Source organism: Struthio camelus, chromosome 3 (genome assembly GCF_040807025.1).
Source record: "Struthio camelus isolate bStrCam1 chromosome 3, bStrCam1.hap1, whole genome shotgun sequence".
NCBI classification, from domain to species: Eukaryota; Metazoa; Chordata; class Aves; order Struthioniformes; family Struthionidae; genus Struthio; species Struthio camelus.
Window position 1 is genome coordinate 147396048 of NC_090944.1, and position 20066 is coordinate 147416113.

General features: G+C 47.3%; 1 protein-coding gene across 1 annotated transcript in view; it reads left to right on the forward strand.

Moving 5' to 3' along the window:
- SYNDIG1 (synapse differentiation inducing 1) overlaps positions 1-15699 on the forward strand; it is a 97912-nt gene extending 82213 nt beyond the window's left edge. Inside the window, exon 5 of the transcript XR_011140618.1 lies at positions 8785-15699. The gene's annotated coding sequence lies outside the window, so the exon portion shown is untranslated. The remainder of the gene's footprint in view (positions 1-8784) is intronic.
- Positions 15700-20066: the final 4367 nt, after the last annotated feature.

The following is a 20066-nucleotide window of genomic DNA, read 5'->3' on the forward strand; positions in this document are numbered from 1 at the left end:
GCTCCCTTCGTACTCTGACAGCAAGATGTGCAGGTTTGCCACCTAAGGTGCATTGAGCCAGCTCTCCAAAGCAGTGAGTGTCATGGTTTTAAAAACCATGCTGGGGCACAAGTTGCAGTCCTCACCTCATCCACCCTTGTGTTCAGGCTGCCTGCAGACTCAGGTGGCTGTGACCACTTTGGTTCATGTTTGTCTCATTGCAGACTGTTCTTCCCTCTGAGGAGGAACGGGCACTTTCTTCCTTGGTTCTTTTTAAGGGTAGAGTGAAGGGCTGCTAGACTTGCACCAAGTACAAGGCTGCGTGCGCTAGGCTTGGGCCTACAGGAAATGTCCAGATCTTATTTTGCCTGAGTTCACAATGGAATAAAGTCATGTTTGAGAGAAAACCTTGGCTGAGACAAGAAAGCCCTTATCTAACAAGCAAATACAGGGACTGAAAATACTGTTTATTTATTTAATTTAAATGAACATATTTACAGCTGGGCTTTTTCCCATTTGTTTTTCATCTGAAATAAGCAGGAGGGCCAGGGGAAAGGACAGCAGTGTGGAGCATACCATGCTTGGTATTTGAGCTAGCACTCCCAGAACTGACTTTCTCCATGGGAAGGTCCTTCAGGCCACAGAGCGCAAGATGTACATTGAGATCTGAGAGTACACACGTATGGCTCCTTGAAACCCAGTCATGTAGCAGATTCATCCCCCTGGTAACCGCAAGGGTCTTTTTTTTTTTCTTTTTTACTTTCACCTCTCCCCCCCCCCTTTTTTTTTTTTTTGCTTTTGTAATACACATGCACCAACTGCCTCCAAGTTGTCAGCAAGCTGGAAGTTGGGCAAGGTAACATGGCTTTCACCAGGTGCTCCCATGCTCTGCCCCTGACACACGGATCAGTGGAAAGAATCCTACACCCAAGAAAATGGATTGTCACGTGCTACCTGCCCTTCTCTGCCATGCTCTGGTCAGCATGTGTCCTGAGGAATTAGTTCTTTCTCCCAGAGCCTGAATGTTGGGACACATGCTATTGAAGAAGAAACTCTTATTTTTCCTTTAAAAAGAAAGTAATTTTTCCTAGCCCGGACATGAGTTTCACTTAGAACTTAAAAAATTAGAAAGCAAATACAGAGTCTCCAAGATCGCAGAATCACAGCATGGTTGAGGTTGGAAGGCACCTCTGGAGATCATCTAGTCCAACCCCCCTGCTCAAGCAGGGGCCTCTAGAGCACACTGTACAGGAGCGCGTCCAGGCGGGTTTCCAATATCTCCAGCGAAGGAGACTCCACCACCTCTCTGGGCAACCTGTTCCAGGACTCTGTCACCCTCACAGGAAAGAAGTTTGTCCTCATGTTCAGATGGAACTTCCCGTGATTGTTTGTGCCTGTCCTGTTTGTTGTCCCTCACCCTGGGCACCAGTGAGAAGAGTCTGGCCCCATCCTCTTGACACCTCCCTTCACATACTTGTACACATGGATCACACCTCCTCTCAGTCTTCTCTTCTCCAGGCTGAACAGGCCCAGCTCTCGCAGCCTTTCCTCATAGGAGAGATGCTCCAGTCCCCTCATCATCTTCATAGCCCTCTGCTGGACTCACTCCAGTAGGGCCATGTCTCTCTTGGACTGGGGAGCCCAGAACTGGACACAGTACTCCAGGGGAGGCCTCCCCAGGGCTGGGAAGAGGGGCAGGATCACCTCCCTCCACCTGCTGGCAACACTCTGCCTCACGCACCCCAGGGTCCCATTGGTCTTCTTGGCCCCAAGGGCACATTGCTGCCTCATGCTTCACTTGTTGTCCACCAGCACGCCCAGGTCCTTCTCTGCAGAGCTGCTTTCCAGCAGGTCAACCCCCAACCTGTACTGGTGTGCATAGGGTTATTCCTCCCCAGGGGCAGGACCCTGCATTTGCCTTTATTGAACTCCAGGAGGTTCCTTTCCGCCCACCTCTCCAGCCTGCCCAGGTCCCTCTGAATGGCAGCACAGCCCTCTGGTGTGTCAGCCACTCCCCCCAGTTTAGTGTCATCAGCAAACTTGCTGAGGGTGCACTCTGTGCCTTCCTCCAGGTCACTGAAAAGTACATTGAACAAGACTGGACCCAGGACTGACCCCTGGGGGACACCACTATCTACAGGCCTCCTACTAGACTCTGTCACTGACCACAGTCCTGATCATTACATGTTCCTAAAAATAATAAGAATGTCATTATTTTTAAGTCAGTCTTGGAGATGAAGGGTCTGCGTTATGATTTTTGATGATGGCTGTGCAGGGTGAATGTTGACCTAACAGGAGAAAGTCTGTTCTGGAGCCAGAAGAAACCTTCGCAGATGGGTAGCCTTAAAAAACTCATAGAGGCCTTCACACCTAGCCTTAAAAACAGCATCCCCCATTTGGGAAATGGAGGGTTTAATCTCTCCAGAAACCCCCCAAGGGATAGGAAACAGTGGTAGTTCTGCAAGAAAGACCTGCCCAGCAGAAGCACCCCTGAGAGCATTGCATGGCTCAAAGGTGAGGATATATCTCTGTGCTGAGCATGCTGGAGCAGCCCATGGCAGGATGCAGGGCTGGGATGTGGTATTGCAGTCTGGGCTCTGCACTGGGAGAGTGAGCAGGGAAGCTGAAGGGGGCTTGCATCCCAGGGAGGGTGAATTGAGCCTCACAGCAGCCCAAAGATGGGGATCAAGTTCCTGTTGATAGCTTTAAAGTGTTAGTTTTGGTTCCTTTTCTGAGTACCTGTAGCACAGATGTTTACCCAGGGCTGCAGGCTGACCAAAGGGACCCACGTAGTGGTCTGTCTCCTGGTTACGTGGTGGTCTGTCTCCAGGTTCAGGTAAGTGATATCGGCATGGCCTGCAGCAGCAAATCTGGGTGCAGAATGGATATAATTCTCTAAAGAAAAACCTACAGAATGAAGACTAGAAAGTGCCACTGACACAAATGCTACAATGTGAGCTTCTGCTCAGAAAGGACCTCTGAAGCTACTTAGGGCATGTTGGTTCTGTTCCTCAATGTCAGAAAAGTTTTGATAAAGGAAGGAGAACTCTGAGGAGACCTGCTGTGAAAGTACTATCTGACTCAGGGTTTCCTTGGCTCAGGCTTCAGTGTAGCCACACACTGTGATGTGGTGGAGACAGAGGAAAAGTTTGAGGAGAGCTCCTTGAAGCATTGGCAGCTGGTGAAAGAGCAAGAAGGACTGCACAAGGTGCTGTGGGGCTGTGTCATGGCTTACATCTGCCTTGCAAGCAGGATTCTCTTCCTGCAAGGATATCTTCCTCTATTCAATCTCCAGTGGGCTGTGAAGAGCTGGTACAGCATTTAAGCTGCAGCTGTCCCCTTTCTGGACAGTCACAACTCAACACTGTTTCTCAAAACACTGTCCAAGTCAGCTCACCAAATCAGATTGAGGAGGCAGCTATAGACTACAACCTATCCAAGAAACTGGAGCAATGTGCTGCAGAAACAAACATTAGGGTCTACCTTTGCTTGGCTTGACCACCTCAAACAACTTTCTTGTACATTGGCTTGTCCTGGGCCAGCAACTCTGGGCAAGCATTCCTACAGGGCCATCCCAGCTACAGGAGCATGATCCTCCTTGCGCAGCTGGATGAGCAAACATAGTGACTGGGGTCCACTTAGAAAGTCATATGGCTTCACAAGAAGTCAGTGTACATTCATACGCAAGGAACATCAAGCCCGTGCCTCGAGAACAACAAAAAACAGGTTTGCTTGCTTACACAGCCTCTCTGGGAAGAGAAAGAGAGGCTCACCTCAATTTTGGGTGTGCTATGAATATATACCACCACCACAGTGATGCTCCTGGAAGATGATGGCAGCTGTGGAAACAATTTTTGCCAGGCCTCTGCTGCCTACCAATACCTCTTTCCCTCATCAATTTGGGAGATGTGTAAAGTCCTGCTGTCCTGACAAGCTCAGCTAGAAAGAGCTGAGAGAAGGGTAATCTGCCAAATGCTCCAGTGATTCAGATGCGTTCGAAAATATGCCGACATGTTATCTTTCCACCTACAAGCTCTGTGTCAGACTGGGTACCACCTGTCCTCCACAAGCCAGAATACAGCTGGCATAAACTTCCTATCGTGTGCTCAGGCTAATTTGACAGCAGTGCTATTATATGGTTCTGCCTTACCCAGATGAAATTGGTATTTCAGTGTACAAACCTGTATAAATTGTTAAATCATAGTCAGCGGAATATCTTCATAAATTGCTGTTGCAATGATTCCAGCTGTTTAGAGCCATACCATACAAGACTGGCTGCAAAATGTTCTCAGCGCTATATATTTCAGCCTAAGCAATGACTGAACTACAAAAGCACCCGGCACAAGTTCATTATTAATTGTCAGCTGCTGGTTGCTGATTATTATCCTCTGTTTCTAATTCCTCCTTTGGGAAAGGAATGCTTGTGAGAACAGGGAGAAGAAGAAGGGATTATAAGTCTGCTGTGAATGATGAACCGGGAGAAGTCAGGAGGAGATACTGACAGTGAGCTCCTTGGCAAAGATAGATTTTTGGAAGTTTACTTCTCTATAGAGGGACACTGGGAAAATGATTCTGGGTGTTTTTATTTTTTAAAGCAGGTTTTTGAAACTCAGTTAACTTTCTTGTCATTCAGTTCAACATGAGTGTTCCTGTTATTCAGAAGCAGTTGCTCCCTTCATGTTCTCTCCAGGCTTAAAGGAGACTTCATTTCTAATAAGCTTCACTTTTGGGGCACCAGGATGCTCCATCCTCCTGCATTTTGGCCACATATTTAGCTTGTTGACAGCGTTCTGCCACCCCAGAGAGGAAGGAGAGAAGCCCTTCTCCCAAAGATTGCAGCTACCTCAGTGCTTCCCTCCCTCTCTGAAGGGAAACCTTCATCTCCTATTGGCTCGGTCAGGAGGTGTCAAAGAGATGACACTGATATCCTTAACAGATGACAGGCTTTAGTGACAGCTAAGATTTACTACTAGGAAAACATCAACCTGTAAAGTCCAGGGTCTGAACGCTCCAACTTGATCTTATAATGTAGGGTGTCACTGTGGATTAGCCTCAAAAGATGCAGGGAGAGCCCTGGAAAGACTCACAGAGAGGGAAGCAAAAAATAAAAGAAAACTCTTTGTGAAAGTCTCAGAGCTCAAGGGAACAGAGAGACTCTCAGCAAATAATATGCTAGGTCAGAGACTAATTACATATTACGTCTGCCATCTGACAGGATTTCATAACCCCCTGATGCCTCCATTGATTCTCAGTGCCTTCATTTGGGAATATAGCGAACCTTGAGCATTTTTTATTGCTCTGTCAGTCTAAGATGAATTTCTCCCATCGTCCATGCAATGCCCCACATGCGGCCAGCTTGCAGGAGCTCCCTGCTGAGGCACGCTGAGGGCACGCAGGATGCTTGGAAGCATCCGTGTACACTGTGGCTGGGACAGATGGGGGCAGACACCAGCCTCCCGGCCCGTGGCAGAGACAACTACCTTCCCTGGGCATGCGGCCACTCTGGAAATGCCAACTAGTGAGCCGCAAAGGAAATTCGCAGGCAGCCAACAACCAACAACTCTATAATCTCCCCTTACTTCTTCCTGCATCAGCACATAGAGCGATGGCTGGCTGGAGGGTGTTTCTACCCCGAGACCTGTATGCTTGGTGACTTTTAAATTCAGTAACCAATTTCAGCCAGATTTGACAGAGGGTGTAGACATCTTTAATATAGTGCAGTGCCCGCAAGCTTCGTGAAAATAAGCAGTGAGTTAGAAGAGAGACACCCAATTACTGCCTGCAAAGAGAGGGCACAGAGTGAGCCCAGTGTGTGTTGGAGAGTCCACACCCATGCTGCTAGAAGTCCCAACAGGTGGGAAAGTTTCAGAGTGCACAACCAGCCACGATACACACCATCTGTAGGAAAATAGGCTTTCTTTTAGTCCCAGGATTCGTTGATTGTTAGCAGCACCGAGGTGAATATTTGCACTAGGGTAGCACCTAGGAGACGTGGCTGGCTTCTTCAGGGCAAGATCCAGTCCCTTCATCATCTTCGTAGCTCTTTGCTGGACTCACTCTGTGAGCTTCATGTCTCTCTTGTCCTGGGGAGCCCAGAACTGGACACTCTACTCCAGGTATGGCCTCACCAGGGCTGAGTAGAAGGGGAGGATTACCTCCCTCGACCTGCTGGCATATCCCTCATCCAGCTCTATCTTCTCTGCACCCTCCTATTAGATAGCTGTAGGCAACAAAATCTACCCTTCAGCTTCTCTTCTTCCAGCTAAACTGATCCAGTTTCCTCAGCCTCTCCTCGTACATCCTTTGCTTGAGCTCCCACTCAGCTTGGTGGCCTTCACTGGACTCGCTTCAGTTTGTGCTCTCCCTCTTGTACTGGGGAGCCCCAGGCTGGACACAGAGCTCCAGATGGGCTCTCAGCAGCACCGAGTAAAGGGGAATAATCATTCTCCTCACACTGCTGGCTGCTATCTTGCTAATACGTCCCAAGATGCAGTTGGCCTTATGTTTTTTAGGAACATGCTACTGACTCCCTGTTAACTTGCCCCACTGGGACGCTCTTTCTGTAGAGCTGCTCCTTAGTGAGTTAGCCAACAGCCTTTCCTAGTTCATGGGGGTCACTGTGTCTCAGACGCCCCAGATGCAGCACTTAGCATTTACTTACAATAGTCCCGGCACATTCATTACTTTTTATTCATTTGAGACATACCCAAGGTGCAAGACTGTCCACACACAAAACAGAAATGCCCAAATGAGCCAATATGCAGACTAAGTAATATAGATTTTTCTTTCAAAAACAGATTCATGAAGCAACAGCTTGTGTTATTACTAAAGTGCTTTGATTATGAATAACTTACAGCTGTGAGAGAATAATAGCCTAATCAAGGAAGTGAGCCACCATGGAGACCAGAAAGGACATAGATACAACTGCTGCATTGACATAAAGGAAGCTGTATGTATCCCCATGCATGCAGAAATGCTGCTGGACAGTCGCAGCAAGAAGCAGGGTCTTCGGGGGCTCTGGCTAAGGTCAGTAAAACATGGATTTAGCTGCACAGTGGTGTGCTCAGCAACTCCTTGGTGTGCAACAAGTGCTTCGAGGGTGTCCCCAGCTGACAGTCAAACATGGTAACCTCATATTAGAAGTTAAAATAAAATGGTCTGTAGAAACATCTCCTCCATTCCCTGTGCCTAGGTGTCCTTGAAGGTGCAAACTCCTTGGCTCATGGCATGGGAAAAAGAACGTTTCCTTCCTGCTCCCAAGTCCTTTTGAGGGACAGCAACTGTCATTAGCTACAGATAAGCTAATTTGGGTGAGATGAGAAGCATCCTAGGGCCAGTGCCCTGCCAGCTGGGTCACTGGTAGCCAAATCCCATAGCTTTTCTCTGGGGCACAGCCAGCTGGCTTGTGTCCCACTCAGCCTCCCTGGTGACAGACATCGGAGCTGAAGAGTGGGTGCTCAGATGGACGATATGACCTCAGTGTAGATTAGGGATGAAATCAGAGTCTACCCATCAAAACCTGTCCTCACCTTGATTTACTGTTTCATTTGACCACTTGGTTTGTTTGACCATTTCTAGGGCCTTGCCAGTGATTCGTACCAGTAACTCTCGAGCAGCTTGTTGAACCATCAAATTAAAAAAAAAGAAAGGCCAAGCAATCTCCCTTTTCCTGCTCCCCTGCAAAAAAAAAAAAAAAAAAGGATCTGTCAGCATACTTTTGGCACACAGTAGAAATTAGAGCTGGTCACATTTTTTAAATCTTTTTTGTGTTTGCTTAGAATGTTTTCCATCAGAAAATGCCATTCCATCAAAAGGAAAACTTGGCTGCAGGAAGATATCAGTTTCAAGGACATTTTATAATTGAGAAAATAAAAAGCAAAACCCTTTCACAGTGGCAGTATATGTCACACTGAACTTTTTGAGATGTAACATAGACTATTTTATTTTGAAATGATTTGTCTCCAGAATATTTGATACTGATCAAAGTGAAGTCCAGCTGGCGAGCACACATCTTGAATTTTTCTTTTATTTGAAACCTTGTTTTGACAGGCCCAAACTGAAATTATTAAAACCGTTTTGTTTTGTTTTTTGAGGGAACTGCCAAAATGCAATATTTTGCTTCGTTCTGAGCCAAAAACAGATGTCCGGACTGTAGTATTACCTGTCACACAGCAATTCCCATCCCAACATCTTTTACCTCGCCTTGGTCCGGAGAGAAATTCTCCCTGGTTACGTGAAGAACAGCTGTCCTAAACCCTGTCCACTGAGTAAGCTATCCCTGGAAGCACATACTTCACTTGGGGCCAAGCCACACTGCCCAGGCTCAGCCTGCACCCAGTGGAGAGACAGGCAGGGTCTCAGGGAAAAGAAATTGCAATAGGGTGACCTTTTTGGTCAGTAGATGTGAAGGGGGAGTCAGGCTGCTTCCAGCCCAAGCATATTTTTAGGCAGCATCAGCTGACCCCATTCAGCAGCAGCGTGAGGGTCCTTGTGCTAGAATTTTGCCTCTGCTACCTGAGCCCCCAAGGAGTATTTACTTCTGTTGGATGGTCTTTACCTCTAGGATGGTCTTTGTGCATGCAATGGCGGAACCTCTCTGTCTGCTCTCATTCTCCCTGTATAAACTTCCCCTGCTCTAAAGGCTACCAAAGATTGACAGGCAGGCCCTCCCCAGCAGGGGCCTGAGGGCTATCTCTATGTTTCTGTTCATGGATCTGGGGGAAAGGCTTCAATCTGCACCAAGACCTTTTGATTATATCCTTGTCTTCATTTACTATCCCCTCATTTACTGGTCTGCCCTAACAGAGGCTGCTCCCGCACACCAGGAGTGAAAACGCAAGCTGAGAAAAGCAAGACCTCAGTGTTGGTCAAAAGAGCCTGCACTGCACAAGGACCAGAGGAGGAACCTCACAGCACCGAGAGCAGCAGCCGCCCCTCTTGGGCATAGCGAAGCAGCTCCACCTCCATGCTCTCAGAAGGGAGGCTATAGGCACCAAGACATATCCTCCCTCTCTGCAGCCCATGCTGCCCAAGCCCTTGGCTCCCATGCAGTCCTGAAATCAATCTTGCCTTGAAGGCCAGACGTGATATCCTCAGCTGATCCGGCTCTCTGAGGTCGACAGGCAGCAGCCTTTCCGTGCTTTCGGGATCTCTCCAGCCCCTGAAATCTAAACACTTGCAATCGTTTGCCAAGGTCTGATGCTACTCAGGAGCCAAGTCAGCATCCTGAAGATTGTGTATGAATCCCTGGGGCCTGTGCCACTAGAGTACAGAGGAGTTTCACTGGACTCGTTCAAAGAAAGGGATCCCTGACAGCCAGCTTCAGCCAAGGAGGGCAGAATTCTCCCTGGTTACATGAAGAACGGCTGTCCTAAGCCCGGTGCATTAAGCAATCTATCCGTGGAAGCACATACTTCACTTGGGGCCAAGCCAAGCTCTCTTGACTCCTGCAGTGGTTAATGGAGAGAAATCAGTGCCTCCTGAGGGCAGTTCAGAGTAAGAGATTAATTTTCTGAATTAGCTGCTGGAGGGTTGTATGTCTCTGCTGGCTAAAGAGGAAGCCTCGGGAGAGATACTCCAGCAGGCTTCAGTCAGGCTCTGTGCTCCTGTAGCATCATCAAGATACTTACTGTCATTTCCTGTGATGTGTGCTGTAGTCCCCCTGAACCCTGTGCTCAGACGCATTTTCAGGCCACTCTTCCCACCACGCATGCCTGGACCTTCCTATTACAGCCATGTCTACAACTCAAAGTTGCCTCTGCCACACTGCAGTTACTTGGAGCTTAGTGGAAGTACCGGTTTAGGAAGCAGTTCGCCAATTCCCAAGCTAACATGCTACTGGCACACTGAGGAACACACTGAAGTGTCTGTGTCATCATCAAGGGGTTGTCAGCTGGAAGGAAGCTAAGGGAGGTCCCTTTAGCTGAAGTTATATATCTGTATCTGCTGTGGTGCCGGCCTTTCATGTACTGCAGCCCCCAATCACGAAAAGGAGAGGGATGAGTATTTGGGATGGACTCAAGGCAGGTTGTGACAGGTCAAAGTGGAGTATCTTGCAAGAACTGAGCTTCAGAGTGGTGAATATTGCACAGAAGATCTTTTATTATGATAACACTCTTGTTTTCTTGGCAGGGGAGGGCCCTTGAAAATGAATTTACTATTGTTTTCACTTCTTCCCTCTCCACACAGACTAGCTTTTTTTCATTCTTCCTTGGATTTCCCCACCACACACAGCCTTGGCCAGTTTCTTCATGTGGAATCTGCCATGTGCTAACTGATCTGATTAGATTTAATTGCTAATTATTTGTATTACTACAACCCTGATGTTATATGCACTGCGGGAATATAATTTGATTACTGCATAAGATCAATCAGATGCATAAATTAAAGTGCTCACATTTTAATATGAGCCCCTTTTCCATTTTCAGTTGTCTAAGCTGTCAAGCTTGGAGGAGAACAAAGCTGTTGATTCAGGTTGTTCCATAATGAGATGTGCAGTTCTCCCAAACCAGGTGGAGGAAAGGGGCTCACAGTTCCCAAGTGTGGGTACCTTTAAGAAGAATCATTTCTGTAAAGTTTTTTTTAAAAAAAACAAGAAAAGCTGTAATTGTACACCTTTTAAGCTCTACAATATCTTACAGCGCATAGTTTAACTATCTGATCTGTGAAGAACTACCTCCTTGTGTTCACCCTGACCCACTCAAAGCTGAGTCTTTTGTTAGAAGTAAAACCACAAGCCTTTCCCTATACATCCTCTTTTTGACATTCATCATTCTTCATACCTCTAGGATGGTCTTCTCTCAGCTGTTTTTTTCCAGGCGGAAGAGATTGAGCCAAGTTAGCTTTTCCTCTGTGCAGTATCTGCTCTGTAGCTTCATCTCCTTTTCTGAGCCTTTGCAAGAGAGGAGGAGCAGAACTGTGGGCACTACTTAAGACAACGGGCACACCATTGACATATACATTGCACAGAACTCACGGAAGCTCAGACTGCCCTCGCCCTTTTAAAATCCCCTGTTTTTCACTATCTGCATGAAGCATGTGTGACCTGGGAAGCCATGCATGTTGGCCCCTCCATGGAGGCCATTACACAGTTCATGCCAACTGTTCACAGACTAAACACATATGTGGGCTTAAAAGGTGTAGTTTAACAGTCCTTGACCTTATTTTAGGTTCATCACGTATAACGGAAGAGATTTTCTTCCCCCAGAGCCCCCAAAATGGAAAACTAATGCTTGTTTTCCTGTGTTCTGGTTTGCTACAAGGACGGGCAAACACTTTTTCCTAAACTACCCAGAGGGTCATCTCTTCCTGTCTCCCACTTCTGCTGCTGCTGGTGAAAAGGACTCATTACCATCACCAGAAAGTGGATTGATATACATCCACCAGGGTCTTGGTTGTTTATACGCTCTCTTCTGTATGGTTTGAAGGAGAATCATCTCCAGCCAGGGCAATTTGGCTTCTTCTAGTACTTGCTGTCTTTCAGCTCAGCCAAGATTACTGCAAATTCCTTGCTGTGCAGCTTTCCTCCATCTCAACCACTTGCTGGTGCCTCTTCCTCAGTGAAGGTCTTACCTCTGTCACCCTATGGGCATAGCTAGCCAGAGGCAGTGCAAGCCCCAAACTTCAGCCACTGTCTGAGGCCACCATCTTCCATTAGCCACAAGAAGAATCTCAGACTCCTTTCCAGGTCTAGAAGAAGGGCTGTTAATAGTAATGGATGTGTACGGCACAATGTATTTCAGAATAGCCACAGTTGCTAAAAGCTTTCCATGTCTTAGACTGATGGTTTATAGGACCAACTCCTGGCTCCACTTGCCCTGAGGACAGCAATATTTCAGCATATCCTCAGGCAGGCCAAGCAGAAAGGGCTTAACTGTAGGCAATTCAGGTTTAATATTGTCCTCCAATCATCCCTATAGTCCCAGCAGCATACAAAGTTACAGCAGCCTGCATTTGAGCAACCTGCTCCATTGGACTTGCAGGAAACATTTTGTCCGGGCCCACATCAGCCACCCTGTTAAATTCTTAACCTGCTTGCTTGCACAGCCTTGACATCATTCAGGGCCAAGGGACATTAGACATAGCCACCCTCTTTGGAGGGAGTCAGAGAATATGAAGATGACCTATGTCACAGAAGTTGGTCCGATGGTCTGGCCCATTTTATTTATTGGTCCAGAAGTAGTCTCAATAGTTTCTATTGCAAATCAGGTCAAGCTAAACTAAACTCCTCTTCCCCTTTATTAATCCATTCCTTTCCTCCAGAACTCGATAGAGGATGGAGCCAGGAACAGGCTTACCATTTTGAGAGGGGTGCAAATATGAATCTCCATGCACGTGTCCGCACTCATGTATCTGAGGTCCCAGAAGACAGCCTTCCCCCAGGCTCTGCTCTTCTCCCTGTAGGGTTCTGGTCCTTAAAGCAAGCCGTTTTCTCTGGAAATTACCATTTTGGCTAGAGAGCCACTGCTTGGAGGACAGAAGCCAAGCGGTACAAATGGCGCTGGCGCATGCTTTGTCAGCTTTCAGTCCCCAAGGAATGGGAATTAAAGCAGGTCCTACAGGAGGAAAAATTTTCATTTTTTCACTGAAAGAGGAGGAAACACACAAGCACTAAAGAGTCATTCACATCCTGCTGACAGCCATTTGGAAATCAAATGTGCGGTGATAAGTTCAGGCAATAACACTCACCATGGAGCAGCCCACTTGGTATTAAGGTTCATCCTTAGCATATGTAGCTGAGAAGATTCAAAGCTAGGAAACTGAGAGCTGCAGACCGAAGACTACCCCAGTGGCTTGTTTATAATGAACCATGACTCCTCATAATCGTCTCAGCAGGCTCAGAGGAAAGTAAACCCCTGCAGTCATCTCTTTCAACCAAATTAGGATCCAGCTCCAGAGCTAATGCTCTTCCTTGTATCCTTCTCAAGAGTGATTCTGAATTCATGATGTAGCACCAAGGGAAGCAAGAGAAGAAACAAACTCTCCAGCCTTGGTGGATGAGCACCAGAAAAGAGTCCTGCCCTTTCACTCATGATCTTCATCCATGGAGTACTGAACAGAGCCAGGGTCAAGTTTGTATGCAAGGCCCCCCTGAAGGCAAAAAAAGGATCTGAAGTTAACTTTTGATGTCATGTTTCTAGTTTAACTCTTGACTCTGATAAATGACTTGATTAAAATAGAAGCTATTAGGAGATTTAAACACCCGCCATTTTCAGGAAAAATGCAGGAAATCAGAGTCCTTTGGAAAAGTACCTAGAAAAAAAGAGAGAGACTAATTGTGTAGACATGTCATAAAAGTACTTATTATTTGTAACTTTGCTAAACACCTGCTTTGACTAGTCACGTAAAACATTTACTATTAACCTGAACCAAGCAACAGCATGTTCTCAGGATCGGGGCAGGGGGGTGTCACATTGTCACTGGGCTGTGCAGAGCAAATGCCGAGCACTTCGCAGTACCGTGGTGCTTGTGTGAGGCATGTGCAGGGTCAGCGCACTGCTAAGAAGGAACTGATTATCTTGATCACTTTTACCAATAGCTGTCATAGATTTTAGAGGTAAGTGGCATGAGCAGGAGCAAGAGCCACCCTCCTGCAATAAGCTCAGAAAAAAAATGCAACAGAGCAGAGCACATCAGTAGGATCTGGACGTTTCACGTATTAACAAGAGGAAGTGCAGTTCCCAATGGTTAAAGTTTTAGAAGAAATTTTAATGCTTTGGAGGGGAGGGATATAAGAAGCTGCTGTTGTGGGGGAGTAAACCATGTGCACTGGGTTAGGCTGGAACTGGAGAGATTGGAAGCCCCTCGTGTCACAGCTTTCCTGCAAAGCTGACTATTGAGCCCCAGCTCTTAAAAAGCCAGTGGAGCTTGTCAGTTCAGCACCCAGTTTAGGTACCACGGTGAATATTTATCTGCGCCTGTAGGCAAAGATAATCTCCCTGATATTGATGAGGTGAGGTATTCCTGCAGCAAGAAAGAAGGAAATGAAGACAGAAGATAAACACTGGCACCTTCACTGGAGATGCCTCCGGCACCTTTCAAAATTGAAGAGATTTCTTTTATCCTCCCAGGGACAGAGAGAAGTTGTAGGACTCATGCCAGAAGCTAAGACTGCAGCTGTCAATAGAGTAGGTCGTATTGTGAGGTCCTGAACTTAATTTCTCTCTAAGCAATGTGTTAGGGGAAAACTTGTCTTAGCTGCTCCCTTTGTAGGTAGCTGCACATGCAGAGCAGTGGATGCTGGTGAGAGGATGCCAGAAAGGCTGAATCCAATTTGGAGTAGGCACACTGAGGGAGAAAATTAAATAGAAACAAGTGTAGCATGGTGATGGCATGGAAGAAAGGGTGTTCCATCATCTAGCTGTTGGATGCATCAGGAAGAAGTGACAAGATTTGGGAAAACAATGTAGTTTGCAGCTTGGGTAGAAAGGACACCAGATATGAGATAGGGCCGGGAAAAGGTGGGAGACAAGCTCTTCTCTGTAGATTGCCAGAAACTGGCAAAGCCACCACAAGGTCAGCCAATGCACACTAGAAATATGATTTCAGCAACAGGAGAAAAAAATACAGGAGCTGGTGTCAAAACTACTAAGAAAAGGCCTGAGCAAAGGTCTGGCAAAGGTATTTGCTTGGAAATGACTATGCACAATGTCATAATAGTCCACATGGTCCACAATGGCTTTACTCCTCCTGGAGCAGAGAGCAGAGGTATCCATTACCAGCTATAATGGTGACAATGCATCGAAATACCCATGCAGCAGAATGGGATCTTGCTCCAGCATGCAGCACTCAGGTTTCCCTCTGCTTACAGTTTAGCCTCATCAGGCAGGCCTCATTAGCCTCACCAGCCTTGCATGTTTATAGTAATAACCATGTCCCTGCCTGCCTGAGAAGGTCAGCTTGGAAAACCTTCGCCACTTGAGTTCCCCTGCCTCACTTCTGGGGACACCATACCAGAGTGCACGTTATGTGGGGCTAAGCCGACAGACAGGGCAGCAGAGAGTGCTTGCAGGACATGCTTCCTTCCAGCTGGCAAAGGTAGAATTTCAGCAGAATTCAGCGGGCAATCTGGAGTTATGCAAACATTTTTCTGCAGGTTGGTTTGCTTTAGAGTCCACGGGTGTGATTCATCTGTTGCATGGGAGCTGAGGGCATGAGCTGACCTAGTTTGGATTCCTTCCCTTCCGGGACTTACACCAAGCCTACTCACAGCTTACTCCCAGCAGTGCCACCTTGCTAAAACGGCTCACCCTCCAGTCAGGGCTAGCAGGGAAGAGCTCTGATCATGCCAGTCTTGCCTTTGCATGCCTCGTGCAGCCCCAGAACGAGTGGTTCTTGTTTGGAAATTGGTCCCTCGCTCTCCAGACAACTCTAATTCCCTCCTTTTTCCTTTGGCTTCTCCATACTGATTTTCTCCATGGCTGTCTTCTACCTGTCCTGTTGTAGGTGTCTCTACCACATCTATTACTACAGTGATACAGCACCCCCCAAAAAAAAAATCAGTCCCGTATTGGTAAATTGGATGTATTGAGGAAAATAAATGTTCTGTTCTGAAAAATCTTTTTTCCCCCCTCATTGTTTCCAGTGGATAAAAAAAAAAGGAGAAAAAATTCAGGTCGGCCAAAATAGTTTGTTTCAATTCTGAGCTTGTAATTTTGTGGTTGTTCTGGAATGTCTTACTGTGAAAGATTTTAAAATTAAAAGTAGCTTCCAACTCCTCCATTTTTTGTTTGTTTGTTTTGACGCTGTCAAACCTAGCATGGTTTTGGGGGCCTCTTGTTGATTAATTTTCCTCCAAATTAAAAACACCCCTCACTCCCCTCAGAAAAACCACAGACACAAAGCCCTTGCTGTTGCTAAAAATATATCCTCCACAAGAACAAAGAGGAAAAAAAAGTTTTGCCCAGCTTTCACTAGTTATGTCACTCCTTAAAGAACTTGGTGGCACTGCACCGAGAAGCAGCCGCTGCTTTTCTTGCTGGTAGATACAGGTAGGGAACAGGAGTAGCCAAGGGTCTTGCAGTCAACTTGACAATTGAACAGAGGGTTTTTAAATGCAAGCCTGGCAGGGGAACCGGGGACACTGACCTTTCTCTCCTGGCTGCCAACTTTCAGGAGCCATAACGTCTTGCCATAAGGGTTTCCACAGCTCAACACTGTGTGGGGTTACGGTCTCAAATAGCTGTCTGAGAGTTATTTATGGAAGAGAGAGCAAACAGCTGTTCTCTACTCATGTTCTCCTCAGCAGGCACTGTTTCACGGGGCTCGACCACATTACCCAGACTTAGATGTCTAGCTGCCCTGCCAACATCTATCTCCCAAAGACCATCCCGTCGTGGCACTTGCAGAGATTCAGGACAGCACTCTGCCCCCACAGTTGTCCTAATTTACCGAAATCCTTCGAGGATAAGCCCCAATGGGGATGGAAAAAATGTCTCCAGGGCTGAGAGCAGCCCTGATTTGGGATCAAAGCCACCCTTTCCACGCATCAGCTTTATCTGGCTCCTCTTTCCTCACAGGCAGAGGACTGAAGGTGGCCAGTAGATGGGCAAGTTACAGACTGTGGCAAAAATAAGAGTCCTCAACCACTCCACCACTATCTCTTAGCAGGATGTGTGATGGATTAAAAACTTATTCTGATGACAAAGATTATAATCAGAACAGAAAGCGTCATTGCATGAATCCGTTCCCCTGAGAAGGGTTGCAACGAGAAAGGCGAGAGCTTTCACTGTCACCGTGTTAGCCCTGCAGATCTGTTCACCTTATTCTTGTCATAGCTTATGAAGTGAAAGAAAATAATAGTCGCATCTACTTTGGAGCAAGACAGATGTCTTGTTTGTTTTGCCATGAAGGAAATGTAAATATCTGGAGATTTCTTCCCACATAGCTGTGAAAATGCTCCCGCAGAACAGCCGAAAGCCACTGATATACTGGCAAGCCAAAGAAAAAGCAAACAAACTCCAAAGAGAGGATACTCAGCATGCATCAAGCCTTCCGAGGACGCACTGTTTACTCAAGACCCACCTCTTTGATTGCCATGTGATGTCATAAAATTATACAACTCAGTGACTGATGCAATCTTTCCCCTTCACTGCTTGGACTGTGGAGCTGGTGTCTTTCTTGCTTTTTGCAGCTGGTGTCTTTCTTGCTTTTTGCAGCTCACATCCCTCTATCAGAGCTCAGTACAGATCACAAGTTACTGCCACAGCTGAGCGCTCAGCCAGGTCCTCTCTCCCCACCCTTCCCAGCTTTCACCACCCAAGTTGCAGGCAGACTGCCTGCTTATGGTTTTCTCCAAGTCGTAGCAGACCTAACTCAGGGCAGGCAGGATCATAATGCTTTTATCGCAACAGCTGCAGGAGCTGAGACTGGGAATGGCCTGCTAGGGCTTATTGAAAAGACTAGATACAGGAGGAAAGAGTCAGAACGTGCAGTGACAAAACATGAATCCAAAATGAGAAGAATAAAAGCTAACAGGCAACTATCCCTTTCCCCCCTTCTCCATGTCTTCTGTGAAACATACCCAGTTTTAGATGGGATCCAAGACACACTGCCCAGTGAACCATAGAACCGCTCACCTGCGCACCATTTATGATACAGGCGCTTTATTGCCAGCTTTCAAAAAGGGTGGCTAGTTTTGCTAGCTATCAGATTATTTGAAAGCCTTGTAAGCATCTGTCTGCGCCTGTCTGAACACAACCAGAAGCCTTGACTCTTTCATTTTAGGAAAAAAAGAAAGAAGAGGAGATTTTTCCTGGAAATTACAGTCAAAGTTGGTACAACCCTTCCTGAACCATAGACCAGTTTCAGAGAACACAGAACCTACTGCTGTACAAACCTACCTGCTCTGCACTGAAGAGCGATCAAGAAAGGACTGAGGTGCAAACAAGCAGCAAAAGCACACGGGGAGCAGAGCGATACTGATATAAACCTCGGTTCTACTTCAGACTTGAACTTCTTCACGATTCTGAGACTGCAGCTTTCTTTTGTTTTTCTGTCTTGCATGGTGGTCTGTTTACTTGTTCCAGTTCATTAAACTCCACAAGGCATTCGATCCTTTCGACATCCTGAGCAGTGTCCAAAGCTCCTCATGACATCAGGGAACCCTGATCTCTTCCTTTGCCTAACACATCCCACTTCAGCACCGCAGGCTGAAACGCACAACGCTGGAGTTGTAAAACACAAGAGTTTGAAACTACACAACCAGGGTTTGCAACAGCTTGGCAGGCACTACCCAAACTCAGGGTCAGGAGGCATGCCCAGAGACAGATGCACCTACAGCATAGCTCAGGTAGGGCCTAGGGGCCTGGGCCTCAGCTTAAATGGGCTCCTGGCCCATGAGCAGAGGGTGTGGGTGGGAGGACCAGGTGAGGCTGTTCAGGACCATGAAGGCCTATTAGTGCATTCGGAGCTCTGACAATAGGAAACCAAAGAAACATTTCTGCAGATCGAGGCTCAAAAAATTCAGTTATGCAGGGAGGAGAGCAAACGCTGTAGTGTTGGTAAGAGTGACACATGACAGACTTCCTGCTGGAGACAGGACACCCCAAGCCCATAAAAATCCCGTAGTTTAAGTTTCTAAAGTGAAGCCATCAGAAACGAGAGGTTCAGCAGCATCCTCGCGCATATAAACAAGAGCTAGCAGGCAGGCAGGCTACTCATAAGCAATGCTGACCTATCCGGGGGTATGACTCTGATTATCAGTTGCTTAGCAGAAATGGCCCGAATTTGCCTCAGTCCTCAGCCAGCTGGTCTCCGTGGGAGCCCTTTGAAGTTCTGGGCACCGGTTCTTCAAAATGAGCCAAAGTAGCAATCCCCACCGGTGCCCAGAGTCCAGGCTGTTCGCCCATCTGCTGCAGCTTGCAGAGGACCTGCCCAGGCAGATAACAGCCATGAGGCTAAGCTGACACTAGGATTAGGCACCAGAGTTACATCCACTTGCCGCACGAGGCAAGTATGCAGCACAAGGCTGCCGGGCCGTGCGGTGGAGCACTGGGCAGAGGTGGGCCCCAGAGGCTGAGACAACTGTAATGAGTTTTTTTCTGCCAGTAAACCTTGGCTCTAGCCCTAAGAGGAGGGGTAGGTCGGGCTGGGCCCTTCCCACAGGTGCAGGGTGAGTTTGCTGATTCACAGTGGCAGGACACGATTGCTTCGTCTGCATTGCTAAGGCAGCAGGGTGCTCCTCTTCCCCTGTCTCCCCACCGCCTGCAAAGGGCCTTTGGAGCTGCCTCGCAAGCCCGAAATCCAGCTTTGTTATCTTTTGAACTTGACAAGATGCTCTGGGGGAGCAGCTGGGAGAAGTGGGGTGAGGAAGGAGCTGAAGAAAGAGTTGCCCGTTCTCACAGCAGCGCTGCTCCCATCCATCAGTGCTCAGGCTTCCCTCCCCCTGGCCTGGGCCTGCGTCTCCGAACGCTGATCAGCAGATTTATTTGGCTGGAGCTATCTCCTTAATGAATAAGGGCCAGTGGGTAATCTAAGCATTTTGACTGACTGCCCAAAGGCCAGATGGGTTTCCAGCTGCTTTACCCTCACCCATCACTCAAAGCCCTGTCAAGTTGCCTTTTTGCTTTGGTTCCTTTTTTCCTCATTTACAAATATAAAAATCAAACATCTTATTCCAAGGAACAGCTCCATCAAGGAGCAATGCAGGATCCCCCCACCTGGGGGTAAAGAAGAAGTTTAAATGCCACACCTTGCCTGGGAGGTGACTTCGTTGCTTTTCCTGGTGTGAGCTCTGCATGTACTTTTTCAATCGGAAACATATGCAATAAAACGGCCAGGCTGATACCTAAGCTGGAGGACCAGCAGGGTAGAGCAGGTTGAATCCATCTTTCTAGCTGCTTGCAAGGCCTTTTATTAGAGCTATGTGTGTGTAAATCAGGGTGTGCTGGTGCCGAAGGTCTCTGGTGTGTCTGGAGAAGGGCTAGAGATGATGAAAGGATATGCCAGAATACCTCTCCTCTCACACTATGAGGCACTATCATTACTTTTTGGCACTTCTCAGGCCCCATCTGGAGCGCTGTTTCCAGTTTGGGGCTCCCCAGTACAAGGCAAATAAGGTCACGCTGAAGCAAGTCCGGTGGGGGCCA